This window comes from Zootoca vivipara, chromosome 1 (assembly GCF_963506605.1).
Source record: "Zootoca vivipara chromosome 1, rZooViv1.1, whole genome shotgun sequence".
Lineage (NCBI taxonomy): Eukaryota > Metazoa > Chordata > Lepidosauria > Squamata > Lacertidae > Zootoca > Zootoca vivipara.
In genome coordinates, this window is record NC_083276.1 from 27,065,621 (window position 1) to 27,088,668 (window position 23,048).

General features: G+C 42.5%; 1 protein-coding gene across 1 annotated transcript in view; it reads right to left on the reverse strand.

Annotated features, from left to right (window-relative positions):
• The window catches only part of NRXN3 (neurexin 3), a 1,204,733-nt gene that overhangs the window by 46,640 nt on the left and 1,135,045 nt on the right, over positions 1 to 23,048 (reverse strand). The gene's annotated exons all lie outside the window — the stretch shown is intronic.

The window sequence follows — 23,048 nt, forward strand, 5'->3', positions numbered from 1 at the left end:
GGGATTCAAACCGTTGACCTTCCGATCGGCAATCCCAAGAGGCTCAGTGGTTTAGATGACAGAGCCACCCACATCCTCCCTACTAAGCATAACCATAAGCAACAGAGAAGATGCAAATATTGAGCTATGGAGAATTATTGCCAACTCAACTTGGCTTTGCTGCAGATATTTTGTCATGGCAAATGCCTGGCTTCATATGCCTTTTAATTGTTGCCATTATTTACTTTAACACACATATGCACATCCTACCAGTTGTTGTTTTTTTCAAAAAAAAAAATTATGTGGTGCCACACAACATCTCCCATTTGAATTTATAATATTTAATGCTTCTGAAGTGCTTCTGGAGTATTCAAAGTATTTCAGAAACCATTGTGACAACCCTTTAAGTTTGGTCAGAATTAGTACCCCCATATTACAGAATTTCAGAGACATCAACAACACTGCTTGGGGAATGGTAGGGATGGTTGGAATTTTTTTGTTGACAAATAAAAGTTTGGCCCTGTATACACAACATTTGTGTTCTGGAATATTTACTATGCTATTAGGACATAATTTTCTGTTACTAGGTACATTTAGGTAAAATGCACATATTCGATAGAATAAAAATTTGGTTGCAAGTAATATAGATACAATATAATCCTATTATTGGGACACTGCCAGAATGAATCTTTTGTGCAGCTAATCCTTCTGGTCTGAGAAAAATGTTGACTGTGGGCCAAATTACGTGCATGTTAATCATGTGGTTTTCCTGTGAGTACATGATCTTTTTTTCTAAAATAGCCAGTCTGCCCCTGACCCCACACCTGGACATTTGGGGCTGCAGATTGGAGCAAACTGCAGGTTGAGGAAAGGCATGATTTGAATAGGAACCATAGTGGAGGTTCCCTGCTCCCATGTTGGGCAAGGGCTGTAACTAAATGGCCTCGGTCCAGTATGCCTGAAGGAACGTCTCCATCCCCATCGTTCTGCCTGGACACTGAGGTCCAGTACCGAGGGCCTTCGGGCGGTTCCCTCATTGCGAGAAGCCAAGTTGCAGAGAACCAAGCAGAGGGCCTTCTCGGTAGTGGCACCCGCCCTGTGGAACGCCCTCCCATCAGATGTCAAAGAGGACATCTGATTTTTAGAAGACATCTGAAAGACATCAGCTACCAGAGTTTTAGAAGACATCTGAAGGCAGCCCTGTTTAGGGAGGCTTTTAATGTTTAATAGATTATTTTATTTTATTTTTCTGTTGGAAACCACCCAGCTGGGCGGGGTATAAATAATATATTATTATTATTATTATTATTATTATTATTATTATTATTATTATTATTATTATTATAGCTCAGTGGCAGAGCATCTGGTTTGCATGCAGAAGGTCCCAGGTTCAATCTCTGGCATCTCCCAATAAGACTGAAATCCTGAAGAGCTGCTGCCAGCCTGTGTTGGCATTACTGAACTAGATGGACTACCGGTAGATGGACAGTAGTCTTGACTTTGCATAAGGCAGATTCCCATGTTTCTATAGTTTGGCCATGTGCAGTTAAGCTTCTGTTGTTGTCGTTGTTGTTGTTGTTGTTGTTGTTGTTGTTGTTGTTAATAAATTTCTTATATCCCATCCGCATGACTTGGTTGCCCCAGCCACTCTGGGTGGCTTCCAACAAAATGCAGCATCAAACATCAAAAGCTTCCCAAAACAGGGCTGCCTTTAGATGTCTACGAAAAAATTATTTGGTTGTTTAACTTTTTGACTTCTGCGAGGAGGGCATTCCACAGGATGGGTGCAACTACAGCAAAGCCCTTCTGCCTGTTGTTGTTAAGTTGTTTGGTTGTGTCCGACTCTTCATGACCCCATGGACCAGAGCACGTCAGGCACTCCTGTCTTCCACTGCCTCCCGCAGTTTGGTCAAACTCATGTTGGTAGCTTTGAGAACACTGTCCAACCATCTCATCCTCTGCCGTCCCCTTCTCCTAGTGCCCTCAATCTTTCCCAGCATCTGGGTCTTTTCCAGGGAGTCTTCTCTTCTCATGAGGGGGCCAAAGTATTGGAGCCTCAGCTTCAGGATCTGTCCTTCCAGTGAGCACTCAGGGCTGATTTCCTTCAGAATGGATAGGTTTGATCTTCTTGCAGTCCATGGGACTCTCAAGAGTCTCCTCCAGCACCATAATTCAAAAGCATCAATTTTATTGGCGATCAGCCTTCTTTATGGTCCATCTCTCACTTCCATACATCACTACTGGGAAAAGCATAGCTTTAACTATACGGACCTTTGTCAGCAAGGTGATGTCTCTGCTTTTTAAGATGCTGTCTAGGTTTGTCATTGCTTTTCTCCCAAGAAGCAGGCATCTTTTAATTTTGTGACTGCTGTCACCATCTGCAGTGATCATGGAACCCAAGAAAGAAAAATCTCTCACTGCCTCCATTTCTTGAGCTTCAGACCATATTTTGCGCTCTCCTCTTTCACCCTCATTGCAGCAGTCCAAGTGGGAGATAACCAGAGCATGTACCCCTCTGGCGAGACAGTGGCTAGGGAGGAAGGTTCTTAGCTTGATACCAGATAGAGTTGGTAGACACCTGCCCTGGCCAAGGAGTGTACACTGAACAGGGCAGATGTGCCACAATGTTAAATAGGCCAGGCAGAAAATTGCCTTCCAGATACATCCACATAAAGCCAAACACTCAGCCCAGCTAAATGCACAAGGATGGATTCCTCTGCAAGGTTAACAGAATGGTCAGAGCACAGCAGGTAGGGTGGAAGGTCTGGCTCAGAAAAGCTGAAGCCACATCAAGAGCATCTGTGGCCCCAGTGAATTGCAGCACATGTTCCTTACACTTTCCAGCTGATGAACCTTTTTTTTTTGCGGCTGCTCTAATTAATGAGCAGCATGTACCACAGTGTGTTAAGAAGTGTAATGGCATCTCTCCCCAGCAGCAACTCCTTCATGTAATTGGTGCAATTAGTAGAATTACTAACGGAGACCATTAGGGAGATTCTGTGGAAGCCTCTGGACACAGGCTATATGGCTCTTGCACAAGGCTACCAAATCACCCTGCCCTCAGCAACACAAACTCAGAGCTCGCACATGGAATTATTTTCCCTTTCCTATTTCTCTCTTGCAGGCATCAAAGGTGTGTGGTCTCTGTAATAAGAATTCCTGAACTGGAAGGAACCAATACACTGGAAAGAACCAATTTTGAAGTGGCCAGCTTGAGATACCATGCTTGCTCTTTTCAGAACAGTTTTCAGAATCTGCAAATACTGATCACTCAGGAAGAAAGATTAAGGCTAGCTGTACTGATTTGCATCTTCTATGCTTTTAATTATGCATACAGAATGATGTCTGCCTATCTATCTATCTATCTATCTATCTATCTATCTATCTATCTATCATCTATCCCCTATAATCTTTCTGTGTTCTCACCATCTAAATTACAACATATGAGGTAAAGCATATATTGTATTTTATCTTGTCCATGTGTGTGTATACTGATAAATTATTTTCTGATTAATCACTGGGAAAATCAAGTAGACTCAGAATTATGGAGACATGAAATTGGGAGACTAGAACAGATGCATAGCTAAAAGAATTTAACAACCTAAGTGGTAGAATGGCTTGGTACATGGATAATGTTGGGGCAAGGTTTTAAAACAGAGCGTTGATTAATGGTTTTGGTAGGGGCAATCTGACCAATGCCTAAATGAGGAACCTATGGGTAGGAATGGAATACTTTGTTAGGGAACCAGATTTGCTTAGCTGTCAGGAGAAGCAAAGCGAGAAATATGGTGAAAGGTTGTCATCAAGGGGGAAACAGAGGGTGGATCTACACATGGGGGAAACCACTATAAATAACTCATAAATTAAATCATTATAACAAAAGAAAAAACACCTTATGTAAAACACCATAGAAAAGTTTTGTGCTCTACAGTGCCATCTGGTGTTGCTTGTTTATAACACATTTAAAATGCTGGTGGGTTGTTGTTGTTTTAACTAATGTAGCTGAGTTCAGAGGCTCTGGGAAGCCAGTGAGAGACACCCAGAGATGGTAGAGGATAGGGAAAAGGGGATAAAAGGGCAAAGGCTAAGATCAGATGGATACAGAGAAATAGGAGAAACTAGGGGAAGGCCATAGCTCAGTGGTAGAACATCTGCTTTGCTTGCTTAAGGTTTCTAGAGCAATCCCTGGTAGGGCTGGGAATGTCCTCTGTCTGAAGCTCTAGACTAGAGCCATAGTGTAGACAATACTGAGCTAAATGGACCAATGTTCTGACTCCATATAAGGCAGCTTCCTGTGCCTAGAAGAAGGAACTATGTAGGTGTGGGAGACAAGTGAGTAGAGAAAGTGGACCAATACATGAGGTAGCTCACCCAGGTTTGCAAGCTAAAAGACCATTATTCATAAGAACCAATAACTTCTTTTCTTTTTTGTTTTCACTGGTAGGGCTTATATGTCTACATACATAGCAGGTTGAGTATGGTATGACAATGCATTCATTTCTGAAATATTTATATTCAAAATAAAAAAAATTCTTCAGTAGCACCTTAAAGACCAACTAAGTTTATATTTTGGTATGAGCTTTCGTGTGCATGCACACTTCTTCAGGTATCTGCATGCACACGAAAGCTCATACCAAAATATAAACTTAGTTGGTCTTTAAGGTGCTACTGAAGGAATTTTTTTATTTTGCTTCGACTCAGACCAACACGGCTACCTACCTGTAACTATTTATATTCAAGTTTTCTTTAAATATTGGTGGTGGAATTACTCAGTCCTATATTAATGGTTGTAAAACTAAAGGCAGGTATTATAATAAATGCCAATAAAATATGCCCCTAGACAAAACACTTTTCATTTGTCCTCTAAAAGAGCTTTTGCCGCATTTAAAATATTATTTTTATTCTCCCTCTGCTTTGCCATTGTGCTTATTGAAATTGACTTGGTATCAAACTGGAGCAGGAGGAAGCTGAAATGTCTGCATCTAACCTTGAGGATTTATGGACATATTTACCTTCAAATTCCCTCAGTTTCACAGAACTGCCTCTAATGAATTATTGTTTCTGTAATCACCACCTTCTAATTATTCACTCGAAGGGTTTCATCAATCTTGCTTTTGGTGAGGGTCCTGCATCTGTGTTCATTACTATACATCATGGGCATGGCAAGGAAATTCTGAATAGCATGGCGAGATGTGGTGAGGACAATTACATACCCTCTTCCCTTTTCTGACAGCCCAAAGTTGGAATTTATGCTCCATGTCCATATCCTTTGACCCTCTGTTCCACATAAAATGGCTGTCTCTGAAATCTTCCACAGAGAACAATCCCTTTTCGACCACCCCACTCACTCGCTGTGCCATGATTTGATGGGCATTAAGCACAAGATAAAATAAACCCTGCCACAGAACAGGTTTATGAAATTATAAATAACGCATCCAGTGAATGATGGAGTTCTCATTTTTAGTGTGAATGGAAAAGAGAAAGGCCTATAAATATTGCCCTCCCTCAGTCAGAGAAACTGTGCCACAATATGTTCCTGATGGCTGCCTCACATTCTTTTTTTAAAAAAGGGGGGGGGCTTACATTCTCTTAGAAAAAGTTCTCTAAACCCCTCATTCCTGCCCTGACTTGCCTTTGAATTTGGCTTTTTACCTTGCTTTGGAATGAAAATAGCATAGGATCCATACCTCCAAGTGTCCTGGTTTAAGTGGGTCATCCCAGATTGACAGAAGCCACCCCATTTTAGCTCCGGCCACACCAGAGCCTGGGACCCAAAGACGGGCGCAAAACCTACCTTGCCCCTTCGCATCACTACTCTTCCTCCTCCTTCCATTGCAGCAGTAGCAGAAGCTGTTTTCCGGAAATATGTCTGCTGAGCATAGCTGCCAAGTTTTCCCTTTTCTCACGAGGAAGCCTATTCAGCATAAGGGAATTTCCCTTTAAAAAAGGGATAACTTGGCAGCTATGCTGCTGAGGTGGAGGAGGCAGAAGTGGAAGCTGAAGGTAGGAGGTGGGGAGAACAGGTGGGTGGGGTAAGCGAAAGAGTGCAGAGATGGGGCTAGCAGGGAGCGCTACATTCAGGTAGGTAGGTGGGTGAAGGAAGGATCGTCGAGATCAGGCAGGCGGGACAAGAAGGGGTGTCTTCCTTTCCACTTCCAGAATATTGGGACATATTTGGTTGCAGTTCTGCTAAGTCTAGTCCTACTAAGCACCCACATGTTACATTTAATGTTAATTAGAAACTGGGTCCAAATATTTCCTTGGTTGTGCCACGCCACCTGAGCATTCCATTCTGTAAACATCATGCGTATCCTATAAATATCATGCGTATCTGGATACAGATCTTAATGTTCATTAATGTTCTGAAACTGAAGTAGGCAATTGAGACAGGACATCTTAAATGTATCACTCTAGGCAATGTTTGATGACAATGTGGGGATGAGAAAGCAAATGCACACCGTCACACCCCCAACCTTAGGAATTCTGTATTGTGCTGTTAATTGTAGAAGCATAAGGGCCAGTCAGTGGCAATGTGCAGAGAGGTTGGAGGTTGCAAGTAGGAAATGACCTGTTCCAACATGGTGTCCTGGCTCTCTCCTAATCCTACACATCCGTCATATCGACGTTGTTTTCCTTTTCCTTCCCCCGTAGGTTTTACCTGAACAAGAAATTCCAAAACTTCCCTTTAGAACATGGAACTTTGTGGAAATTCTGCTCCCCTCCACTACCAAACTACATTTCAGTTTTGACTTCATTGCAGCTTCTTCCTGCTTTTCTTTCTGTGCTGCAGCCCATGCATCATTTTAAAAGCAGGTAACATCAATGAGCTTATGCTCCTCACCCATCTGACAGCAAGTCTATTCAGAATGTGATGAAATGCTGCTTTTCAATGGAAGGAAGATTCGTGGGAGTTGTTATACAAAGGCTGGCTCCCCCTTTATGTCCCATTGAAAACCATTGAAAAATGGCAACAAATAAGTGATGCCACTGATATGTTAGCAGGCTAATGTGATTTTAGGCTACATTGATGGAAAGTGTTTCCAAGTCATGCCGTGTAATAGTTTATTCTGCAGCTTCATCTGAAGTAGTGCATTTAGTTCTGGTCACCAAACTTAGCATAGGATAAAGACAAACGCCAAGGAGGGTAGTGAATATCACAGTGGTATGGCAAACAAGTCTATGATGAAAATTTGAAAGAATTGTCTAGCCTAGAGAAGAGTAGACTCAGAGGGGATGTGAAAATGTCCTTCAAATACCTGAGCAAACACCCAGGGGAAAAGGACTAGATTTAACAGCCTTAAGTTACAGGAGGGTAGATTTTGGCTGAACATCTTAACCAAAAGAGCAATTTGTCAATGGAACTGGGTACCAGAAACGGTAATTCTGGGATATCATAAGAGCCTAATAAGAGCCTGCTAGATAGGCCAATGGCCTGTCTAGTCCAGCATCCTGTTCTCACAGTGGCCAACCAGATTCCTGTGGGAAACCCTCAAGGAGGATTCAAGCACAAGAGCACTCTCTCCTCCTGCCAGTTTCCGACAACTGGTATTCAGAAGCATTTCTGCCTCTAATTGTGGAGAAAGGGTATAGCCATCATGACCAGTAGCCATCAATAGCTCTCTCCTAGAGAGCCAGTGTGGTGTAGTGGTTAAGAGCGGAAGACTCGTAATCTGGTGAACCGGGTTCGCGTCTCCGCTCCTCCACATGCAGCTGCTGGGTGACTTTGGGCTAGTCACACCTTTTTTGTGCACATTTTTGGGTGGGGGAACTAAATTGCAAAATTTGAAGAAGTGCAAATTTCAAAGGAGAGATGCATTTGCATCCATGCACTGGTTCAGAAAGAATGACTTACATAGGCTCACATTAAAATGCAAACTACGGTAAAGGAATTCCTCCCCATCCTCAAGTCCAGTGTCCTGTTTCCCACAGTGCCCCAAAGGATCTTTCTGCAAAGCCCACAAGCAGGACATAAGTGCAGAAGCTCTCTCCCACTGGTAGCCCACTGGCATTCAGAGATATTGTGGCTCTGATCCAATTTACAATCACAAGGATTATTGATAGTTTTATCTCTAGGAATTTGTCCAACCAAGCTTTACTAAGTTAATGCCACTGTCTGACAAAGTACTTCTTCTAATAGCTAAAATGAACCTCCATGTTGGGAGGCAGTAAACCCCTGAACACTAGGGCTGTTACCTTCATGCCTTGCTTGTAAGTAGTTCAAAGGCATCTGGATTGGAGGCAACATGGTGAATTAGAGAGGCCCTTGCTTTGACCCAGCAGAGCTCTTCTTCTGGGAGGAAAAAAAACAAGCAAACCATTCCCCATTTCTCCAGCTCCTCAACATAGCAGCCAAGAAAAATACCAAGGGCAGAATTCCTGTCATTCACATTTCTCTTTAAGGAAGGCAGTCACTGCAAGAGGTCTCATCATGGGAACAAATTATCTCTTATAAGCCCGGGATCCTGATTAACTGGGAGCCAGTCATTAACCAGCATGCCCTTCATTCACCACATCAACCTGAGTTAACAACAACAAAGGAACTATCACTCCATCCTCTGAAAAACTCCCACCCCTTACATTTCCTGCGTATGTGATCCCTGCTGGACGTAAAAATGGAAACCACACTTGCTGCCAAATTATATCATTAAGTAGGGTTCACAATGGGGCTACCTACTGTAACAAAATAAGCCACTCAATCATTACCACAGCAGACAAGAGATTAAATAACTAGCCACACAAGTTAAAAATGGGGAAGTAAATCAGCCTTTGTTTCTGCACTCCATCTTTGCATCAAGCAAGTCTTGCATCAAGTGTTGCTTTAAAAGGGGGGGGGGAGGTGTGCACCGCAAGCTGGAATTAGCCTTTGGGTGCTACAATTGCAGAACAGAATCAGTAGTTCATTACTGCTGGAAAAGAAAAGCCACCTGCTTCTGGATCACATTGCGTGTCAAGTATTGGATAATTTTTCGTTCTGAGCCCTAAGCATTCAGAAGACAATGGAAAGATGGAAAGTGGGGGCAGGGATGTCAGGCTTTCTGGTGTCCAAAAGGTCCTCCCTTCTGTTTATAGCAGGGAGGACAAGGAAATCTAAATAAGAAGGGACTGCAAAAAAAAGGAGGGAGAAAAAGAAGGGGAGGATTAATCTGTCTGTTGTTCAAGGCACCCTGACAGAGGAAAGAGGAGTATTGAACCACAGCAGCTTAAACCAAACTTCAATGTACCTTCCCAAAAGCAGGAGGGATGTAATGCTATGTGGTGTTCCGCTGATAAGCAAATCCCTCTAAATCCTTTCAATTTATTTCTTGGCCTGAAGAAATTACATATTATTTAGGAGCTAAATAAATAAATAAAACATACATCTCTGGGAATCTAGATTGCTTGCTTATTGATTACACACATTCGTTCTGCCTCTAAAACACACACACACACACACACACACACACACACACACGGCTGCATCCAAACCGACTTCAAGCTTCTTTCTTTTCTTCTTCAGACATAGCTTAACAGCTCCTGATGTGATTTAGAGCTGGATCATGTTTCACCTACAAGCCGCAAAGGAGGCTATGTGGCTCACTCCTCTCCCCGCCTCCATGACCGCTGTAATGGTTGAATTTAGAACTTATGGATAGCATCTGTAGTGAGATCTGCAGAGACCTAGACAGCTTCTGGGACCTCAGTGCAGTTGATAGCCACATACTGAATGATGCACTTCACTGGCAGAAATGAGAAAAGAAGATGTGCCACCAAGTTATTCATGCTACTGCTATAACTACTTCTAGGTAATGCTACATAAACCAGCTCTATGTGAGCCGGTGTGATGTTGGAGGTGTGGGAACTGGATTTTGAGCATGGAGTCATAGGGAGAGGTGGCTTCAAAAGCTGGCTTGGAATAGCTTCATAATTTATGGAGCAAATACAGCAGTTTAGCACGACTGAGTCAGGGTTCTCCAATGCAAGTCCTGCTTTAAACTTTGTGTTTTCTGCAGGATGCCAATGGAAAGTCAATATATTTATAGTTTAAACACACACACACACACACACACACACACACACACACAATCCTGCTTTACTACAAAATCTAGGCTTCCATCTTGGCTTTCAGCCTGAGAATTACACAGGTAGGGGGCTAGAATTCTTATACTGAGATTCCTGGAAAAAGTGGATAGGAAAGCAAAATACAGTGGTGCCTCGCTAGACGAATTTAATTCGTTCCACGGGTCTTTTCTTATAACGAAAAAATTTGTCTAGCGGATCCCATAGGAATGCATTGAATTTTTTTTTAAATTTTTTTTGCCCATAGGAACACATTAATTGAATTGCAATGCATTCCTATGGGAAACCGCGATTCGCTAGACGAAAACGAATTCGTCTATCGAGGCAACCTCCGCTAGAAAAAACCTTTCGTTAAGCGAAAATTTCGTTAAGCAGGGCATTCATTAAGCGAGGCACCACTGTAGATGCTTCAAGTGTGACCCAGGCACATTTATGATCACTAGTGCAACATTCTGCAGCTGAACCCAACAGAGAAGTACTCTCTGGCTAGAAGGGGATTGCAGGGTTGTTGGCCCTGTGACCCCAAGGTTGGTGCTGATCCATGGATCATTGAAAGCTGAAAACATGAGAAAGCCAAAGTCCCAGGACTTGAGCCTTATTCGCTCAGCACAGGGTGGGGTGGGGTGGGGTGGATTTCTGAAAGCCAGAGGCTCATCTAGCCTAAGAACCAGCATCAGCAGCCCTTTCAGTACTCAGCCTCCAGTGGGAGAAATCAGCCTCCCTGCTTGTTGTGCCAGCCCTGTGTTTAATAACTGTGTCAGAAGAATATTTTTCATTTGCAATCTCCTCCTTTGCTGGAAATCAATATGTCGTTTTGCTGGCATGTTTTGCCCCAGTCTCCTGGACATCTTTATTTAGCTTGTCTTTTCTCTCTTCAAGAGGAGGGAACCGTGTTTGATTTTGTTCTCTTATTGATTAGATCGTTCAGAGAGAGAAATAAATAACTAAGTACAGTGCAGTGGCTTTAATGGCCATCTTTTAAGGCTTGGGAGCTCTGTGACGCATTGGCTCCTTTTCTAATGGCTGAATTAAAAGGAACCGAAATCTATAAATTTAGGTCACTGTGCATTAGAAATACATAGGCAGTCATATATGCAGTCTGAACCAGTGTGTACCCTCCCCATGTCTTCATTAATACATCTTGGGCCATACATTTTTAAATAACAGAATTTTCTACCATCTACAACCACTCCCCTTCCTCCAGCTGCGCTGTGATCATAGTGCCAAACACACAATGTGCCCTGTCTTAGTAATGACATTAGAAAGGGCCCTGGGGAAGACAGGCAGTGGTTCTGTTCAGATGATCATATGTTGTCTTAATAAGCTGAGGCATAAATGAGCCTTGTGCCAGCGCACAGAACTACTTTCCTCCCATCGTGTTACCGGTTCAAACGCCAGGCAAAAATGTGACTAGAAAATGGTGGACGCAGCTTTAAGAGGGGCCCCAACAACCAATCAGCTCCAAGGAATTTGCATACGCACGCCCCCATTACTCAGCATGAGCTGTGGCCTTACACAAACCAAACCCTAAGCTAAATTTCTTAACAGCCCTACCACAATCCGCTTTATATTATATGATATAAAGCGCTTTCCCGTTTCATCTGAGCCTGAAAACAATGGCTATCAGCTCTGGAGTAAGGTTGAATCTTACAGCAACTTCGAACCATAGTTTATGATCTTGGCATGCTCCAATGCTGGCAACCACAGTTTCCTGGTTCAGATGAAATGGGAAACCATGGTTAACTGAAGGCTTGCAGTTTGCATATTCAAGAATGTGAAGAAGGGAGGAGAGAAATGGTTGCATGCCTGAGCAAAAGGCTTTTTCATTTTACATCAGAAACTGAGCATTCAAACCAGGCCAGAAAATGCACTCCCTCCAGTTTCAACTGTGACTTTGCCTGCCATTTGAAAAAACAAAAATGAGCCCAACACTGCACTGTGCATGCAAAGCTTGCCATATGGGCTTCTGGATTAGAGCTGTACAGCTCCATCAACATGCAGATTGGAATGGCGTTCTCCAACTGTCCAGAATCAGACACAGTTCTCAGCTCAAATGACATAGGAAAATGTTACAGGTAGGTAGCCGTGTTGGTCTGAGTCGAAGCAAAATAAAAAAATTCCTTCAGTAGCACCTTAAAGACCAACTAAGTTTATATTTTGGTATGAGCTTTCGTGTGCATGCACATCTGAAGAAGTGTGCATGCACACGAAAGCTCATACCAAAATATAAACTTAGTTGGTCTTTAAGGTGCTACTGAAGGAATTTTTTTATTTTGATAGGAAAATGTGTTTAAAATGCATAATTTGAATGGGGGGAATACATATAGGATTGGTTATGTTCAAATATGTATTGACTGTGTGTGTGTGTGTGTGTGTGTGTGTGTGTGTGTGTGTGTGTGTGTTTAAATCATGTGAAAGGAGCACAGATCAGAAACAGGCTGATTTGTCCATCCCGAAACCTAAATAAGGGACCCAGGTGGCGCTGTGGGCTAAACCACTGAGCCTAGGGCTTGCTGATCAGAAGGTCGGCGGTTTGAATCCCTGTGACGGGGTGAGCTCCCGTTGCTTGGTCCCAGCTCCTGCCAACCTAGCAGTTCGAAAGCACATCAAAATGCAAGTAGATAAATAGGAACCGCTATAGCGGGAAGGTAAACGGCGTTTCCATGTGCTGCTCTGGTTTGCCAGAAGCAGCTTTGTCATGCTGGCCACATGACCTGGAAGCTATACGCCGGCTCCCTTGGCCAATAATGCGAGATGAGCGCGCAACCCCAGAGTCGGTCACGACTGGACCTAATGGTCAGGGGTCCCTTTACCTTTAAACCTAAATAGATGAGCACAGAACTGCAGCTTTATTCTGTAAAGTGCCATGATTTGGTTTTGAGTCTGAATTTGAGCACCCAAAGGGGGCTTATTTTCACAGTTATCCCACTCCAGTGCAATTTAGTGAGGCCGTTGTCCCATTTAAATTAATGAGGCGTAAGTTAGTCATAACTAAATTGTCACAGTTCAGTATGTCTAAGCATAATTAAATTTCCCTGTTTGGGGGCTAGTGCAGAAGATCTTCTAAAATTGTGTCCCTGTATTATTTAATCATATATATTTTATTTATACCCTTCCCTATCTTATGGGCTTAGGAGGGCTTCCAGCAATATAATCAATCCAATGTATCATAGTCCCCCTGGGAAGGAATCATTATCCAAAGGCCTCAAAGCTAAAACTGTTCAAAACATCATCAAGCCATACAACATCAGACAATAATATAATAAAATAAACTCCACTCTGAAACTCAAATTACACAACCATCTAGAGGACAAACAAACCCCATAACCAGTTTCATCAAAAGCCCCCTAGAATGGAGGAGGGGAAATCATAGAATTTTAAGAGTTGAAAGGGACCACGAGGATCATCTAGCCCAACCCCCTGCAATGCATGAATCTTTTGCCCAGTGTAGGGCTCAGACCCATGACTATGAGATTAAGAATCATGCTTTACCAACTGAGCTATCCAAAAAGTTGGTAGGCAGGCGGGCAGGTAGAGTTAATGGTGACCTTCTTTGAGCAGAGAGTGTTAGGAGTCGTCCTATACACGAGTAGGACCTTGGTAAAGACACATGCCTGACTGGCATGTTCTCTCCCTCCTGGTCAATCGTTTGGGAGATTGCTGAACAAGGCTGGTTATAGGGAGCGTACGACTCCATTATTAGAACAGCTCCCCACCAGGATTAGGGCTTGAAGGTCCAATGGAAAGTGTGAGTGCACAGAGTGCCATTTGTAAACAAACACATTTGATAGTGCACAATCATGACTGAGCATGGAGCATGGGGCACATCTGTTAAGGCATCAGTATTGGCTTCTAGTTCCGCTGCTTTGCAGAGCTTGAGCCTGTATGAAGTAGTCAACTCTGATCTTAAACTGGCAGGTTTTTAAAAAATCACTGAATATGCGTTTCAAAGTTTAAAGTTTTAAACCGAGTTTTGCATTGTTAGCATATATGCAACGTGGTTTATATACCCCAACACTAATGACTACTATCAAATATATGACACAAGAATTACCAGGTGTTGCTGTGTGGAACTTTTCATCCTGGTAGAATTGGGGAAGAAATATCCTATGTGGAAAATAGTTCCCAGTGCCAAGACTGCTTTATTTAATGCTTATGTGGTAAATAATTTTATTCATAAAACAACATAAGTACAACAGCTTTTAATAAATGTGCTTTAAAATGCCCCTTTTAATTAAAGTTCCTCAGAGTCCAATAAGATAAACATCTACCTTTGAATATTCACCATAATGCACAGGCAGGCTGCTTAGACTTAAATCTTAAACAAAACAAAGTGCTGCCAGCTCAGTTTATCATTCCTTGCACTTCATTCACTTGCACTGTACACATTAACACACTCCTGGGACATGGTGTTTAAATACCTTCACTCTGAGGACAGACACATTAGCATCCAGGGTGGGTCTCCAAACACCTTTAAATGCAGAATAAATCCTTCCTAACTATCTTTGCAGGCAGGAGGCAAATTAACATATGAAACTAGTTCCTGGAAATACCTTTACAGATTATGCCCCTCATCAACATATAAAACGCACATTTTGAAAGAAGGCTTCAAGGGTAGCCCAGCCACTCATGAACTGAATGACAACTCTGTGACCTCAATTGCATAGTTGTGTCCTTGAGTGCAGTGTGGGGTTTATGTGTGTCATAAATTACCAGTATGAATAAGCTGATCCCAATCAGGACTCCAGGATGGGGCATGGGGCATGGAGACCTCCAGCCCTTTGCCCTCAATGTGGTCCCAGTCTCATCCCCACCACCGGGGTCCTTATTTGTAGAGGGGGCACTTATCTGTAGAGGAGAAAAATGACCCTTCACTGAAGCACCGAACTATACAGCTACGGTCACATGTTGTCTGGCCCACACTTGAACCTTAAGAAGAATCTGTTATTGGTTTATTTAGAGATCTACTAAGGACAAGCATTGACCATCACCAAGGCCAGAGAAACTCAGGATTTCTGAAATGCAAAAAAATGCTAGAACTAAGATGAAATTTACCAGGTGAGAATTTTCTGTGGATTATCTTTCCTTTTTGCCACTCTGAAAAATAGTCCTATTTTGCCAAACATTTTCTACCATTTCTGCCATTCTCTCCAACAACAAAAACCTGGAATGACACATTCGAGTCATTACAGGAAGTCTTTTGCTTGCACCTGCAGCAAAACCAAAACCACACTCACGGCCAGAGGTGGTATTAGAAGTGTGAGTGGAGTGGAAGCAGAGCTTGGAGGGAAGAAACATGTAGAGAGCAGGCGAGGATGAATTGCAGGAGGATGGAAAAGGAAGGAAAGGAGGCAGAAGGGAAAGCAGCAAGCGGAGGAAGGCAGGCAGGAAGGCAGGTGGACAGATGGACCAGAGGAGGAAGAGGAGGACGGGAGGAGACTCAACCTCAATAGCCATGGAGGAAGTCACTGGCAGAGCGTGAAAAGCGACAAAAAACAAAGTTTTGGATTTTTTTGGATACATCTCCTTGCCAAGGCACAAGGGCCCCAACAATACAGCTCCCTACAAAATGCTGAATACCTGCCTATAATAACCTCACTCCTTCTGGGGGGTCTTGGTTTTTGATTGTGCTGTCCACAAACTTCCTATTTGTGCATTGCTGAAGAGAGAGAGAGAAAAGGGGGGGCACACCACAACTTCAAATTCTACTTCCTATAACTTCCAGCATAAGAGACACCCAGTGGTCTAAGTAGCCTGTGACAAACAGGAATCGAACTTTGCCACCAGGTAAGCAAATGTTCTGTGCATAGCAGGCCATGTGAACATTTATTCCATGGGGCTCCTCTGCAGCCCCTACTTAATCAGAACATGTGCCCCCTGTGATGGTTAACAAGGCTATTTTCCTTGCTTATTTATTTAGTTCCTCATCAGATTTTATTAGGTGTAGTAAAGACAAATCAGTTCTTTTTTGTGTGAACACATTAAAACAAGGGGGAGGGACCGTAAAAGAAACAAAATTGATTTTAACAGCCCAATAGACACTCAGCTGGAATGCACCTTTCAAATAGAGTGTTAGACCAAAGAACATGAGTGGCCTTAACCACCATCTGGAACATGCAGAGTTCATCTGAGTCTCTCTTTTTTAAAACCCATTTAAAAAGCTCAAAATGCAACCCAAGTGAAGAGACCTGTGAAATCTTTGCATCCTGCTTCGTTGTGTCAGATTTTGCGAAAGTTTGTTTTACTGGAAAAGAATAATTTATAAATGCCGAGCTTTCTTAAGAATGAAAAACAGGGTATGCAGCGAGTTAATTTTACATTGTGAGCAGAACAAGATTATCACCGCCATACCATTGCCATGTTAAGCTAAATTGGAAAGCACAATATAAGGAACAACTGTGTAATGTCCAGGTGTGATGGATTTGCTAGCTTCCAACAGTGCTTTTCTTTTGCAAAGTGAACAGAACAGAGTGAAGTGCTTTGTAGAACTATAAGCAATTCTGATCATAATTTGTTAGCCATGAAAGCTGAAGCCAGCATCTTCCGTCTGCCAAAGGAAAACAATACCAATGTCATTGTAAAATCGAGGTGCTTGAATGTCAAAGGAGAATGGAGATGAGAAAGAAATAGCTGACAAGTCATGGTGGATTCCTAGCCATTTTCCATATAGACCCCACAGGTTCGGTTGGATCATACGATGCACAGCATTTGGCAGAGAAGAAACTCCGCAGTTTGAATGTACCAGGAAGACTTCACGTCTCAGCAGCTGCAGGGAGAACTGAACAAATTGGATTGCGGGCCCCAGCCTCTCTGCTCTACCTAAGTTTCCTACTTACGTACAATGTGCAAATGAGTGAAACAAACGCTAATATCTGACACTGCGGAGTTGTCGACAGATGTCAGCTCATTAAGTTCCACTTGCTGGCTCCCTGCCACCTTGCAGACATATAACATAAATTGCTTTTTATCCGGCATTCTTTTCCTGCGCATCAAAGGAGCTGGGGTAGCATAGCTATATTTTTATCCCCTCCCCCAGTAATTTGGCTCCCTCTGCAAGTTGCCAACACTTTCAACAAGGTGTAGGATGTGGCTTCGTTAGCTGCCTGCAACTGGAGAGGAATATCTGATAGAAAAGAAACATACTCTCTCTGTTCAGAACCAAAGAAGAAAATGGTGGTGATGGAGGTGGAGGTGGGGGTGGGGATGGGGATGCAATACCTGCATTCTGTAAATTTGTTCAGAGGCACAAATAGAAGGGGAACCTGGATATTATTATTTAAGATATTTTAACCTGCTTTTCATTCCAGTATGATATCAGCGAAGGGTACAATGTGGTGCAGAATTATATGACAGTAAACCTATAAATCCATTTACTATAGCAACTGACCCTCAATCTACTCCTTTAAATTGCTGATCTAGGCCTTAAACCATGACTAAAAGGGATAGTGTAAAGTAAAGTTAAATATTTAGGTTTACATGGTTTCTCCTCCCCTCACATTGCTGTTTTCCAACCGGGCAACAGAATCAGAACTGAATTGTTCAGGATGAACACCATGTTTTGATGCATGTGAAGCACATTTTACTGCAAAAAACACACCTTTTGATATAGATTATACAATTGAGAACTAAGCTACCCCAGAGAAAGAACTCTGGGCTCTATATATGTGGAGCCTACCTCCCTGAAAAATTTCCACTATTCTTATTGAAATTATTTTAAATCTTCCATATAAATTCCTACAAACGTTTAATCAACTGACACACATTTTTCTTAAGGCAAAATTCTATGACTGCAGTTGGTGGTGTGTGAAAGTCCCCTTGAGCTTCCTTCACAATTTCTTCAGCTGCTATATGCCTGAGCATAAATTCACCTTGAATTTTGATTTAGTCAACTCTAGCTTGTGCAGAACAGAGTTGATTTAGTCAACTCTAGCCAGTGTCACCGGCTACCTATGGATCTGGGTATCAAATGTATAAAAAGAGCAGTGTAGTTGCAGGTTCCCATGGGTCAAATTCATCTGGAGTTCACTGGTTTTAGTCCTTGAAAGCTGGCATCCTGAGCAGCTGAAATTAAGAAGCATGGCTTAATGGGATTTGACTCCTAACACCCCTCCATTTGTAAATTTTAAAAGGACAAAGGACAATTTTCTTGATTTTCCTGATGCATGTCTAGGGCTACTCTGATTAACAGGGTTGCCTATTAATCAGAGCAAAAATCTGGACACAAAAAGTTTTTGGGCTTTTTTGGGGAAAGTTGCGCTTCTTTTATGAAGGTTGCTGAGATTTTTGGGGGGAGAGGTTTAAAAAAAAAATCCCCCCTGGACTCTATTTCCACAATTAGAATGCTGGACACATCCAGGAAAATCCGGAGATATAGAACTCTAATGTAGAGGTTCACTACCATCTTCTACTCTTGCTCTCATGACCTCTTATTTTGGGCACTTACTCTGAATGCACAAAATTACAGAGCAGAAAGGAAGGCTTCTGCTTCCCTGTGGCCACCTCTTAGACTAGCTAACCCATAGGATACCCTTCCAGGTCCTTGGTCACCCATTCTCTATGATCACCCATCATGATCCACCAACTGGGAACCACTGCTGCCGACTATATGGATTCTGAGCTGGAGCATAGATATATTTTGGTATTTAAAACCGAGGAAGGCCATTAACGTGAGCGCTAACAAAAGTGTGCTTGAAGATAGCATCCATCTATAATGTAGTCTATATTGATTTTATGTGGGTCTCCCAAGTTCAATCAAAAATGAGATGATGTGTGCGGAACGAGGTATAGGCACGATGAAATACTGGGTGTGGGCTAGCACTGTAAAATTCTGGCTGCATTGCCAATTTCATTGCAACCCTCGAGTCTGCTCTCTGACTTACTTAAGGACTCTAGAAATCCAGATGGTTCCAACTCTTACACAGCAGAATCAGATCTGTTGGTATTGACTTAGAACTTTTGTATAATCCAAGTGAGCAATATTTCGCAATATTCAACCCAGATTAAGAGACAGTGAAAAACAAAACATCGAGCCAGTTGCAAATAAAATTTACATATTCCTTTCTACTGTCCATTGTACAACTAGCTACAGAAATGCGTGCTATCTCCTTTTTGATAGTCTAACATCACAGCACAATGAAAATATTAGATTCTATCTGTCTGACATTAACCTGGAAGTAACTGCAAGGGTGGCTGAGTTTTTGTCAATAGGATATCTCAGAGTGGTGAATGGCACTATTTAGCGGGAAGAAACTCTAATGAAAATCCTCATCATTCCGCTTGAGGCGCCACGGAAGATGGCTGAAAATTCCATCACTCTGGCTCCCAGGGGGTAATTAGAGGCCTCCCAAAATCTTCCCAGTTGTTATGGGAAGACACAGTCTCATCCATGGATGCCCAACAACCCAGCGCCAAATTCAGAAGGAAGGAGGGGCTGGGGGGCACTGGATGGAAAGCCCCCGAGAGAGTCTGGCTCTCCTGGATGCTGTCTCCATGAGCGAATCAGGTTCCATTTCTTAAGATGAAAAATTGGGTTAATTTTTGGACATGCTTCGAGCGAGCAGGGAGGAATTACACTGCTAATTAACCCAGCAACTGAGGTGCCAAAAAAGACTTAGTGGAAGAAGGATTAACATCTAAGTTGGTATGTTGGAACGGAACGGAAAGGGGTGGGCGAGCCCCTGTTATTATTGTATTTTGTTTTATTATATTACTTTGCAAAAAAACAACTACAACAACCCAGAAGAACCGTTTACATTATCTATAACAAGTGAGACTTGAAAGTTTTGTATTTGTTGACATAATATGGCTCTAAAATTATAAACTGTGTGGAAATAAGAATACTATATTATTAAGGCTTTCGATCTTTGATTTGCTTGGAAGCGGATAAAAGATTCTCCAATTTGTTGACATCAGAGAGAATCAGGATCTCATTAGCCACTGAAGAGTTCTTAAAAAAAAAAAAACAAACCTTTGGACGGTTTCCTGGAATCTATGAGGTCGATGTCGCACTTTTAATTTGGAAATCCACCATATTTGAAGTCAAGACCGGACTGCAGAATTATAAATAATCATAGGGGGATGTGAGCCTTTAATATGTCATTACATTTGTATCTCCAGTTTGATTTGGTAAATCTCCCCTAGAAAGGCTAATGTTTGATGCAACTGGTCTGGGAAAATTACTGAGCAGAGGCTTAGATTTGATTTATTGGAACTATGTGAAGATGGTGGCTGCCAGCAGTGAAAAGACTTTTGGATTGATTCGGAAGAAACACCAGCGTGTGAGGAGACACTGCGAACTTATAGAGGGGAATCATAGACATAAAATCCACACAGAAACACATCATTGTTGGTTTTAACTCGCTTGTGGAAACAATTCAGAGGCTGTGAAAGAATGAAAGATAACAACAGAAAGAATTAGAGGAACCATCAGAAATGACTATGAAAGGCAGTAGAAGTGTGAGATGATCAGAACCCTCTGAACTTGAAGCATGGGAGGTCCTATTAAAAATGTATAATTTGGCAGACTATGTAGGGTGGATGGGTGAAAGCCATCTTGCTTAGTCCATAAACTCATGGAATATTCCCACCAGTAGACACCTACTTCACCAACCAACCATCACCTTCACCTGCAAGCTTTGAATATGTTGAAAAGTAGCTTGTACCCTATCATACACAGCTCACAGATGAAGGAGATGGAGAGTTGATGAATGACCCTGTGTGAGAGGCAGGGAAGCGAAGATCTCCCAGGGTGGGGTAGTGGGAGGCTGGGAGAAGAAAGGAAAGCCCCCAGGTGAGGCTGGGAGGGTTCTTTTGTGTGTGTGTGTGTGGGATAAAAGTTATGATCTGCCTGTGAGAAAGGACTTTGCATTCTTCTTTTTCACTTTCTTCTTTTTGTTCAGATTAGTTCGTTTGTTATTATAGTATTATGAAAAGCCTTAATAAAATATTATTTTTAAAAATCATGCAAAGCTGGTGTCTAGAAATGCCATATATGACATATAAACTACTATAACAACCAGCACATACATCCCAAAAGTTTCTTTTAACGCAACAGTATATGTCCTCAAACATTACACATGTGTGTCCCCCCTCCCAGAACGTGGTAATGCTACTACCGTAGGATTCTAAACGGAGTAATAAACATCCAAATTAAGGAAGTTTGTGTAGTGCCAGCCTACCATAGTTAAGATCGCAGCTGAATAATTTATAGAACAACAGTGCCTAAGAGAGAGAAAAATCACACACTCTGATGCTTGCCCAAGCTTCCAGCAAGAACAACCTCAGGGGAGAGAGAGAGAGAGAGAGAAGTGGGAGAGGGGAAGAGAAAGAGAACAAAAATGTAATTGCCTGCCTATCAGCTCCACTATCATAATTACTTTCAAACTCTGACACGGGTTGAATCAGATGAACAACCAAATCAATTTTTGTAGTTGGCAATCAGTGCATTCTTAGCTCATAAATTAAAATGTCACCGCTAGAGTGAGAACAAAGTGATGCCTGCTTGGCAGTTCTCAAGTACGGAGCAAACAACTCCCTTTGCTTTTCTTCCCTGTCCCTTATTTGGTCTTGTTGGTGCTTGTCCTTGTATACTGTAAAGTGCAAAGATGGAATTGCCAACTGCAGGATGTGAGAGACCAGAAGGCATCCCCAGGCCATCTCTGGACCAGTACTATTGTTTTTAAAAGGGAAACACAGCAAAAGAAGGGGGGAAGGGTTGCTGGAAAGTAATTACAGAACTGTACAATGTTGTCATCTTCTTACATGGGACACAAGAGGACAAAGCACTGCAAGTCCGCCCACAGAAATCTCACAAATGAAACTCAACAAATAAAATAGGCAAGGCTTGCTTCTCCTTATCACCCGCGATAATATTTGTGAAGTAATTATTGCTCTTGATGATTAAAATATTTCCCCTTCACAAGTCACAGGTTCTCCTTTTGAAGTCAGCATCACCCTAAAGGAAAACATCCATCTCTTGGCAGAATTCCACCCCCACTGCCTGCTTTCTAGCTCACTGGTAAAGGGGATTAAAACTGCTGCCGAATACAGCAGCAGTAAGAACACGAAAAATGCTAGTGTCTGCATGTGGGAGAAATAAAAGTTGGAGTGGCATTACAAATATATTTGAAAACGAATAAAAAGCAAGTACAGCCATACCTTGGTTGTTGAACTTAATCTGTTCCTGCACTCAATCGGAAGCTGTGGAAGCCGTGTCGGGTGTTTGGCTTCCAAAAATGTTCGCAAACCGGAGCACTCACTTCCGGGTTTGCGGCGTTTGGGAGCCAAAATGTCTGAGTACCAAGGTGTTCGAGAACCAAGGTATGACTGTGCTCAAAACATCAGCTCCTCAACTATCTCTCTCTCAGTGGGAAAACAACAACCCCTTTAACTGTCCTTTTGCCTTCAAAGGGGGTGACGAACCGCCCACCAGCGGATTGGCAGTTACAGAAATCCCCTCTGAACTCACATGGTCCATGGACACTCCTCCTGCACCTTTTCAAACAGTTAACTCATCCGAACCCCAGTTCAAAAGTTTCCAAGCCAACAATCTGCTCTCCTCCTGTGCTGAAGTTCTAGATGGGCAGATCCTCCTCTAGCAACCTCACAAGGTTTGTTGTTGTTGTTTAGTCGTTTAGTCGTGTCCGACTCTTCGTGACCCCATGGACCATAGCACGCCAGGCACTCCTGTCTTGCACTGCCTCCCGCAGTTTGGTCAAACTCATGTTCGTAGCTTCGAGAACACTGTCCAACCATCTTGTCCTCTGTCGTCCCTTTCTCCTAGCGCCCTCAATCTTTCCCAACATCAGGGTCTTTTCCAAGGATTCTTCTCTTCTCATGAGGTGGCCAAAGTATTGGAGCCTCAGCTTCACGATCTGTCCTTCCAGGGAGCACTCAGGGCTGATTTCCTTAAGAATGGATAGGTTTGATCTTCTAGCAGTCCATGGGACTCTCAAGAGTCTCCTCCAGCACCATAATTCAAAAGCATCAATTCTTCGGCGATCAGCCTTCTTTAT